Genomic DNA, 9,420 nt, shown 5'->3' on the forward strand with positions numbered 1-9,420 from the left:
TCTTTGTATAGTTCTTTTTATTTTTACTTTATTGATTTCACCCCACAGTTTGATTTTTTTTCCTTCCCTATGCTCCTCTTGAGTGTATTTGCTTCTTTATGTTCTAGAGATTTTAGGTATGCTGTCAAGTTGCTACTGTATGCTCTCTTCAGTTTCTTCTTAGAGGCATTCAGACCTAGGAGTTTTGCTCTTAGCACTGCTTTCATTGTCTCCCATCAGTTTGGATATGTTGTACCTTCGATTTCATTAAATTCAAAGTCTTTAATTTCTAATTTTATTGCTTCCTTGAGCAACTTATAATTGAGTAAAGCATTGTTCAGCTTCCATGTATATGTGGGCTTTCTGTCGTTTTTGTTGTTGTAGAAGACAAGCCTTAGTCAGTAATGATCTGATAAGATGCATGCCATTATTTCTTTCTTCTTGTGTCTGTTGAGGCCTGTTTTGTGACTGATTATGTGGTCAGTTTTGGAGAAGATCTCATGAGAAGAAGGTATATTCTTTTGTTTTAGGATGAAATGTTCTATAGACATCTGTTGAATCTATTTGGTTCATAATTTCTGTTAGTTTCTCTATGTCTGTGTTTAGTTTCTTTTTCCATGATCTGTCCATTGCTGAGAGTGGGGTGTTGAAGCCTCCCACTATTATTGTGTGAGGTGGAATGTGTGATTTGAGCTTTAGCAATGCTTTGTTTATGAATGTAGACGTCCTTGCATTTGGAGCATAGATTTTTTTTCTTTTTTTCGGAGCTGGGGACCGAACCCAGGGCCTTGAGCTTGCTAGGCAAGTGCTCTACCGCTGAGCTAAATCCCCAACCCCTGGAGCATAGATATTTAAGATTGAGAGTTCATGTCGGTAGATTTTTTTTTCTTTGATGAATTTGAAGTGTCCTTCCTTATCCTTTTTGATAACTTTTGGTTGAAAATCAATTTTATTCAATATTGAAATGGCTACTCCAGCTTGTTTCTTCAGACCATTTGCTTGGAAAATTGTTTTCTAGCCTTTTACTCTGAGGTAGTGTCTGTCTTTGTCACTGAGGTGTGTTTCCTGTATGCAGGAAAATGCTGGCTCCTCTTTACATATCCAGTCAGTTAGTCTATGTCTTTAAGGGATAGTGATTGTTGCTTCCTATTATTTTTGTTATTAGAGATAAAATTATGTTTGTGTGACTCTCTTCTTTTGGGTTGTTTCAATAAGATTACTTTCTTGCTTTTTCTAGGTGTAGTTTCCCACCTTGCATTGGAGCTTTCCATTTATTATCCTTTGTAGGGCTGAATTTGTAGAAAGATATTGTGTAAATTTGGTTTTGTCATGGAATATCTTGGTTTCTCCATCTATGTTAATTGAGAGTTTTGCAGGATAGTTACCTGGGCTGGCATTTGTGTTCTCTTAGGGTCTGTATGACATCTTCCCAAGCTTTCATAGTCTCTGGTAAGAAGTCTGGTATAATTCTGGTAGGTCTGCCTTTAAATGTTACTTGACTTTTTTCCCTTACTGCTTTTAATATTCTTTCTTTGTTTTACGCATTTGGTGTTTTGACTATTATGTGTTGGGAGGAATTTCTTTCCTGGTCCAATCTATTTAGAATTCTGTAGGCTTCTTGTATGTTTATGGGCATCTCTTTATTTAAGTTAGGGACATTTTCTTCTATAATTTTGTTGAAGGTATTTACTGGCCCTTTAAGTTGGGAGTCTTCACTCTCTTCTATAGTATAATAGTATCCTTAGGTTTGATCTTCTCATTGTGTCCTAGATTTCTTGGATGTTTTAGGTTAGGAGCTTTATGCCTTTTATGTTTTCTTTGATGACTGTGTCAATGTTTTCTATGGTATCTTCTGTCCCTGAGATTCTCTCTTCTATCTCTTTTATTCTGTTGGTCATGCTTGCCTCTATGACTGCTGATCTCTTTCCTAGGTTTTTGATCTCCAGGGTTGTCTCCCTTTGTGATTCCTTTATTGTTTCTATTTCCATTTTTAGATTCCGTATGGTTTTGTTCAATTTCTTCACCTATTTGGTTGTGTTTTCCTTTAATGCTTTAAGGGATGTTTGTGTTTCCTCTTTAAGGGCTTCTACCTGTTTACCTGTGCTCTCCTGTATTTCTTTAAGAAGGTGGTCTCTCTTCTGCTCTCAGGATTGTCTTTAAGAGAGTTATGTATGTTCTTCTTAAAATCCTCTATCATCATCATGATGTGTGATTTTAAACCCAAGTCTTGCTTTTCCATTGTGTTTGGATATCCAGTATTTGCTTTGGTGGGTAAACTAGATTCTGATCATGCCTAATAGTCTTTGTTTCTGTTTCTAAGGTTCCTGAGCTTGCCTGTTGTTATCTGGTTATCTCTGGTGTTAGCTGGTCTTGCTGTCTCTGACAGTTGCTTGACTCTTCTGTAAGCCTGTGTGTCAGCTTTCTCCCAGCAGGATCTGAGTATAGAGAGCTGTATCACAGGGTCAGCTCTGGGTGCAAGCAGAAACCGAAAGGATCCTGTCCCAGAGTGCTCCTAGGTTCCTGTGTCCAGAGGGCTCCAAGCGGGTTCTTCTTGAGCCAGGTATATGAGCAGAAGTGGTGGTCTCTCCTCTGCTCTCAGGATTGTCTTCTGAAAGTCCAGCTCTCTACCCAGGGTATCTGGGTACAGAGAGCTGTGGGACCAGGTCAGCTCCAGGAATAGGTGGAAACCAAGAGTGAGGAAATCTTTTTTCTTTTTCCATTTTTATTAAATTGGGTATTTCTTATTTACATTTCAAATGTTATTCCCTTTCCTGGTTTCCAAATCAAAAAAATTCTGAGATTCCATCTTACATCTGTCAAGGTAGTTAAAATAATAGCATGTGACAACTCATGCTGGTAAAGGATGTGGGACAATGGGAACACTCATCCATTTCTGGTGGGTTAAAAACTTGTACACTTAAGATATCAATATGGTGGTTTCTCAGAAAATTGGGAATCTGCCTACCTCAAGACCCAGCTATACCACTCTTAGGCATATATGCAAAGTATACTCTATTCTATCACAAGTGCACTTGTTCAACTATGTTCATAGCAGCTTTATTTGTTACAGTCAGAAACTAGAAACAACCTAGATATCCCTCAACCATAGAATGTTTTTTTAAAGGAATATTTTTACATAGTGGAGTATTACTCATGAAATTTGAAGACAATGGATGGATCTAGAAAAAAATCATCCTGAGATAACACAGAAACAGAAAGACAAATATGGTATTTATTCTATTATAAGTTGATATTACTACAAAAGATAATTATACTACAATCCACAGACTCAGAAAAGCTAAGCAACAAGAAATGCTCAAGAAAGGATAAATGACTCTCCCTTAAAATGACTCTTCCCTAAAAGAGGAAACAGATGTTGGCGGTGAACTGCAGATGGGTGGGGATGGGACCAGATGACATCAAGTAGGAGAAAGATGGAGGGAGAGAGCACTTGGAGGGACAACTAGAATTAAGGGCATTTCAGGGACAAGCTAGAAAGCTGGTACAATGGAAACACCCAAGAATCTGTGAAGGTGACTCTAGCTAAGATTCCTAGTAATGGGGGATATGAAGCCTGAACTGGCCATCTCCCTTAACCAAGTGAGACTTCCAGTTGGCCATCAACCCAGCCTCAAAAAATCTTTGATCTCTAATTTGTCCTGCCTGTAAGATGAAAAGGTAACACAGAAATCAAGGAGTGGCCAACCAATGACCAGTCCAGCTTAAGATCCATGACATGTGAGGGAGCCAACCCCTGATATTACCAGGAGAACCAGGACCCAGAGACTGAATAGCACAGAGACCTAGGATAGAATCAAACATGACCATAAAAAATGTTAATAAAATGGCTTCTAATGATATTCTGCTATCTTCATAGACAAGAGCCCAGCATCATTGTCATCAGAAAGGCTTCATCCAGCAACTAATGTTAACAGATAGAGACCCACAGCCAAACATTAGATGAAGCTCAGGGAATCCTGTGAAACAGGGATAGGAAGAATTGTTGGAGCCAGAGGAGTCAATGACATTACAAGAAAACCACAAAATCAACTAAGCTGAGCTCACAGGTGCTCACAGAGACTGAACCGACAATCAGGGAGCCTGTATGGGTCCGACCAAGGTCCCCTGAATATATGTTATGCTTGTGTAGTTTGTATTTTCTTGTGCAACTCCTAACAGTGGGAACTGGAGATTTCTCTAATTCTTTGCCTGCTTTTGAGACCCTTTTCGTCCCACTAGAATGCTTTGTCCAGCCTTTAATGAGAGGAGGATCCTACTATTATTAAACTTGACATGCCATGCTTGGTTGTCATCCCTAAGTGTTCCTTTTCTGAAGGGAAATGGAAGAGAGGTGTATGGACTTTTGTGGGAATGGGAGGAAAGGAAAGAGGGGAAACTGCAGTCAGTTTGTAATATATGAAGGAAAAATAAAAATAAAAGAATAGATGAATACAGCTGGCTATGCAATGCTTCTCTTAGTTCCAAGAATGACTGCCCAGCTAGGAACCTGTGCTGGCATCTGGGTTGAGAAGGTCATTGGACTTTTCCATCTTTTCAAGTTGTACTCCAGCTGTCTACCTGTCCATCAAGAGCAAAACACCCTCTTCCAAACCCCAGCCAGTTCACCTGGATGTCAAAAATCGCAATTTGTTCCAACATCTTCCTGTGTGACCATGGACCCAGCTCCTAAATCTGAGTTTGATCTACAAACATACAAAATGTCTGCAATCAGGGAGGTATTGCTTATAACATTCATGATACATTGTCTCTACCATTGATTCCATCAACTTTCCTACTAATCATTAATATATAAATGAAATACAATATTCCTTTCTCACATTTTAGATCAGGCAGGTGTTTCATCTTTATGCTATACTCTCCTTCAAATACAACATCCAGGTTAGGTGCCACAGCTAAGCAAGTGCCTTCAAAAGTACAAGAGAAAAGTTGTGCCAAGTTATCTGAAATATCAGCTGCTGTAAGTCAAATGTCAACTATCACATACTGCTTAATATGATTGGCTCACAAGAAATGCTCTCAACCTGTAGGGTGCAACCTCTAGTGGAAGTTAAACAACCCTTTCACAGAGACCACATATCAGATATTTACATTATGATTCATAACAGTAACAAAATTGCAGTTATTAAGTAGCAACAAAACTAATTTTATGATTGGAATTCAGCAAACATAAGGAACTGTGCTAAGCATTACAGCATTAGGATGGTTGTGAAACACGGCTGGTAATGCCTAACTCCCCCAGAATCACTGGGTTCCCTAAAAACAAGAAAAAGGGGCTCAGGTTTCTGGCCTTAGCTCCTCTTCTCAGCCTGATATCTTGAAAACCAGGGGTAGTGTATGTTTAAACTTGATATCTCACAGCAAATGATGCAGTAAAAAAAAAAAAAGTCTCTTGCAGATATGCAAAAGCAGCAACTGCAAAGCTATGAGGGGAAAGTACCACTATAGTGAGAGACCCTGAGGCACAGACACACTTACCTCCTGCAGTGCACACACACACACACTCACCTCCTGTGGCACACACACACCACTCACCTACGGCAAACACACTCAACTCCTGTGGCACAGGCACATTCACCTCCTATGGCAGACACACTCACCTCCAGCCAAACTGGAAGGAAAAGTAAAAAGAAGTCCAGGGAGTAAGAAGCCTAGAAACCTTTCTAGGACTAAGTCCTAGAACCTTAAGTAATATGGAGGCACTCACCAACACCACATTGAGTAGTGCACACTCCCAGTGTACCTATGAGACAGGACCACAAGTCCAAGCATCATATTTTTCAATTCTAGAATTCATAATGTATTTCTTCCAGATATGCAATGTTACCTTTTACAGTTTCCGGCTTTATGATGAAAGGTTCAAGCCTTAGTTTGGCCTCCACTATCATGCCTTCCGCCAGTCTGCCTCTAGTCATTTCACTCTCCTGATGACCTAGGATCTGCTTCAGAACTGTGTTGTTCATGATGGCTCTAATTTATGCTTCCTTGTGTGTTTTTGTATGCAGGTTATCTTTAATTATATAATTTACAGTAATAATTTAAAGACAAGCATGACCTTTGTCTTCCTCTGCAACAAGATGTTCACTTACTACTGCCAAGATCCCAGGCATCAGCAAGGTAAGGTCTTCTGATCAACTTGTGAGCTTCAAGTCCTGCAACCAGAGATGCCAGAAATCCTGGCCAGGTACAGTGCATGGCTTGTGTCTGTGTTGCTGCCATTGCTAGAGTCATCCCTTAAGCAGCCCATTGTCAGTCAATCTTGGTGTTTAAACAAATCTCACATTTGTGGGGTCACCAGGATCCATCTGCAACATCACACACACACACACTCACACACACACACACACACACACACACACACACACACACACACACACACACTGTCTTCAATGCCAGCAAAAACACATCACAGCCTGTTCTTGGTCTGTCCTGTCTTCCACACATCTAGATCTGCAAAAGCTCCCTCCCCTCTCAGGCCAATGGTCAACTCAGCATTGTGTTTCTAGATTTCTGTCAATGAAGTCTTGTCAAAATAAGTCTTTACTATCTTGTTTGTTCTGAACTCTTTATAGAAAGATTTTTTTCATTTTTTAATTATTTATTTTATTTATTTACATTTCAAATGTTATCCCCCATTCCTGGTTTTTCCTCTGAAAACCCTCTTCCACCAGCCCCCTTTCTATGAGAAAGCTTCCTCCTTCCTCCACCCACCCACCTACTCCAGGCTCACCACCCTAGCATTTGCCTACATTGGGGCATCGAGTCTCCACAGGACCAAGGGCCTCCTCTCCCACTGGTGCCAAATAAGGTAATCCTCTGCTACATATGCAGCTGGAGCCATGGGCCCTTCCATGTGTACTCTTTAGTTGGTGGTTTACTCCCCAGGAGCTCTGGGGCATCTGGTTGGTTGATATTGTTGATCTTCTTATGGGGTTTCAAACCCCTTCCGCTCCTTCAATCCTTCCTCTAACTCTTCCATTGGGGTCCCTGTGCTCAATCTGATGGTTGGCTGAAACCATTCACATCTGTATTGGTCAGAGTCTCAGGGAACAGCCATACCAGGCTCCTGTCAGTAAGCTTTTCTTGGTATCAGCAATAATATCTGGGATTGGTGTCTGCAAATGGGCTGCTCCACTCTTTGTCCCAGCATTATCTTTAGAGAGGAACAATTCTGGGTTAGAATTTTTGAGATGGATGGGTGGCCCCATCCCTGAACCAGGGGCTGTGCCTAACCTCTGAATATGATCTCTACTGTTTCTACCTCCCCTTTGTTGGGTACTTCAGCTAATGTTATATCTGTGGGGTCCTGGGAGCCCCTCGCTTTCTGAGCATCTGGTACTTTCTAGTGGCTACCCCAGTTCCCCATCCCCCACTGCCACAAACCTCTGTTCAATTTTCTGACCTCTCTACATCTCCCTCATCTCTTTCTACACCTGATCTTACCCACCTTTTTCCCTCCCCCTCTTCTCTCCCTCCCAGGTCCCTTCCACCCTCTACCTCCCATGATTATTTTGTTTCCCCTTCTAAGTTTGACTGAAGCATTTCCACACTTTGATCTTCCTTCTTATTGAGCTTCATATGGTCTGTGAGTTGTATTGTAGGTATTCTGAGCTTTTTTCCTAATAACCACTTATCAGTGAGTGCATACCATGTGTGTTCTTTTGTGACTGGGTTACCTCACTCAGGATGATATTTTCTAGTTTCATCCATTTGCTTAAGAATTTCATGAAGTCATTGTTTTTGACAGCTGTGTAGTACTCCATTGTGTAGATGTACCACATCTTCTGTACCCATTCCTCTGTTGAGGGACATCTGGGCTGTTTCCAGCTTCTGGCTATTATAAATAAGGCTGCTATGAGCATAGTGGAGCATGTGTCCTTGTTATATGTTGGAGCATATTTGGGTATATGCCCAGGAGGGTATAGCTGAGTCCTTGGGTAGAACAATTTCCAATTTTCTCAGGAACCACCAGACTGATTTCCAAAGTGGTTTTACCAGCTTACAATTCCACCAGCAATGAAGGAGTGTTATTCTTTCTCCACATCCTCACCAGCATCTGCTGTCACCTGAGTTTTTGATCTTAGCCGTTCTGACTGGTATGAGGTGGAATCTCAGGGTTGTTTTGATTTGCATTTCCCTGATGACTAAGGATGTTGAACATTTCTTTAGGTGTCTCTCAGCCATTCAAGATTCCTCAGTTAAGAATTCTTCGTTTAGCTCTATACCCCATTTTTAATTGGGTTATTTGGTTATCTGGAGTCTAACTTAAGTTCTTTGTATATATTGGATGTTAGCCTTCTATTGGATGGAGGATTGGTAAAAATAATATCCCAATCTGTTGGTTGCTGATTTGACCTATTGACAGTATCCTTTGCCTTACAGAAGCTTTGCAATTTCATGAGGTTCTATTTGTGTATAGGTGATCTTAGAGCCTGAGTCATTGGTGTTCTGTTCAGGAAAGTTTCCCCTCTGCCAATGTGTTTGAGGCTCTTTTCCACTTTCTCTTCTATTAGATTCAGTGTATCTGGTTTTATGTGGAGGTCCTTGATCCACTTGGACTTCAGCTTTATGCAAAGAGATAAGAATTGATCCATTTGCATTCTTCTACATGTCAACCACCACTTGAGCAAGCACCATTTGTTAAAAATGCTGTCCTTTTTCCACGGAATGGTTTTAGATTCTTTGTCAAAGATCAGGTAACCATAAGTGTGTGAGTTTAATTCTGGGTCTTCAATTCTATTCCACTGATCTACCTGTCTGTCTCTGAGCCAATACTATGCTGTTTTTATTACTATTGCTCTGTGGTACAGCTTGAGGTAAGGGATGCTGATTCCCCAAGAAGTTCTCTTATTGTTGAGAATAGTATAGAAGGATGTTTTTAAGATTATAAAAGATGGGCAGAGAGCCCTTGGGCAGCACCCCGCAAGCAAACTTGAGCCTCGGGACCACAGGTAAGACCAACTTGTCTACTGCAAGAGAGCTGCCTGGTGAGATCAGGACACAGAGGCAGAGTTCATCTAGGACCGGGCACGTCCTGTGTTTGCCGGAGGTCCCACGCCCGCGGATCCCGGCCCACAGCAGCTCTCTGCTCCCAGACCCCGTGGGAAAGAGACCTCACCGCCTGGTCAGGTGGGCACTCCTGAGGCTGCAGAGCAGAAGAAACCACCAACACTGCCCACCCCTGCCCACATCCCTGGCCCAAGAGGAAACTGTATAAGGCCTCTGGGCTCCCGTGGGGGAGGGCCCAGGAGCGGCAGGACCCCTGCCTGAGACACAGCGGAACCTGAGGGAAACAGAACGGATAAACAGTTCTCTGCACCCAAATCCCGTGGGAGGGAGAGCTGAACCTTCAGAGAGGCAGACAAGCCTGGGAAACCAGAAGAGACTGCTCTCTGTACATACATCTCGGACGCCAGAGGAAAA

Source organism: Rattus norvegicus, chromosome 2 (assembly GCF_021556685.1).
Source record: "Rattus norvegicus strain SHRSP/BbbUtx chromosome 2, alternate assembly SHRSP_T2T, whole genome shotgun sequence".
Classification (NCBI taxonomy): Eukaryota; Metazoa; Chordata; class Mammalia; order Rodentia; family Muridae; genus Rattus; species Rattus norvegicus.